Below are 1,566 nucleotides of genomic sequence, written 5' to 3' on the forward strand. Positions count from 1 at the left end.
ACACTTGTATTATTTTGTATTTCCTTATGTAATGATTAGGAACTTCTAGAAGGAATGTCAGGGTCTATAAATAGGGGTCCTAGGATTCAGTTTAGGACGCGGATTTCCAGACGGATTTGGATAAGGTTGGTACACACGGAATACGAGGAGCATTCCAAAGAATATTCTATTTGTTTCCTCGTACATCCGCCACCGCCGCCGTCACACGAAACCCTAGACATTCCTTTCACTGTTCCATTAATGATATATTAAATACAATGAATCTTTGTCTTTGAATGTTCTTTTATTGATCATCTATTATTGTTTTGTGTTTGCTATTTTTCACTCCTTCATCTCCACTCGTTGGATATCCTGATTCCGCCGGGATATTCAACAGGCCATTGGGTAATCGAGTCAGTGTGTTCTTGTCAACCTTTCAGAAGATTTCACCTGACTCCCGGTCCTAACAAGTGGTATCAGAGCTTGAGTAAGCTCGCTGAAGGCCACGGGACAGAAGGTTGTGAAAAAGCTTGAAGCTTTACTCTGTTTTCACTACTGCAAATTCCAGATCTGCTGAAATGGAAGACCAAGAAATCTCCACCAAAAAGATTCCAAGGCTGCTAGGACAAGAAAACTTCATGAAATGGAAGGTGCTCTTCAAAGCAGCTGTGAACTACAACGACCCAAAGCTCTGGACTTCCATTACTAAAGGAAACTACGTTCCTTCAACAGCTGCAAATAACACTACCACCGTTGAGCTAAAAATGAAGAAACGGGATGATAAAGCTTTCTCTATGCTGAAGTTAGGGCTTTCTTGGGAGATTTTGACAACTGTTAATCATCATAAGACTGCAAAGGGTATGTATGATGCAGTTATCGAAATGTTTGAAGGGAATACTGAATTAAGGGACACCAAGAAGACATGTTCAAGTTTAAGGACGGGGAAAGACTGAAATCAGTGTTGCAGAGGTTTATGACAATTGTGAACGACATAAGAACGACTGATTTGCAGATCTCTGACTTTGATCTGAACAAAAAGCTTCTATCATCTTTGTCCGGTGAATGGTACACTGCCAGCAAGTTTATCAATGAAAAGGCTAGTTTTCCCAATTTTAAGTTGGATGATGTGATTGCCTTTCTCAAGGTTGCAGAACATAAGATGATTGAAAATCATATGATTCGAGAGGACAAGCCAAGCTTTCAAGTGAACAATGCTCTTGTAGCACCAATGGGCAACCTCTCAATCAAGAACCATCAGCCTATCATTGAGGAACCATCAGAAACAGGATCAACTTGCAGTGGTCAATCAAGATTCAATGTTCAGCTGATCGAAGATGACACCCCCTCTACAGCAAATGGGCAACCAACATTCATAAAGCACAATCCAAATCAAGGAGTAGACTACCAAGCCTTGTTCTCCATGTTTACCGAGTCATATCATGCCTTTGTGGCCAAGAATCTAATAAACACAAGCATTGTGCAAGAAGATCTAGACCACATAGATGCTGATGATTTAGAGGACATGGACATAAAGTGGCAAGCAGCCATGCTAGCAGTAAGAAGCAAAAGGTTGTATAACAGGTTTGG

This window comes from Bidens hawaiensis, unplaced genomic scaffold (genome assembly GCF_021521415.1).
Source record: "Bidens hawaiensis isolate Kalapana, Puna unplaced genomic scaffold, B.hawaiensis_p1.1 tig00000697_1, whole genome shotgun sequence".
NCBI lineage: Eukaryota > Viridiplantae > Streptophyta > Magnoliopsida > Asterales > Asteraceae > Bidens > Bidens hawaiensis.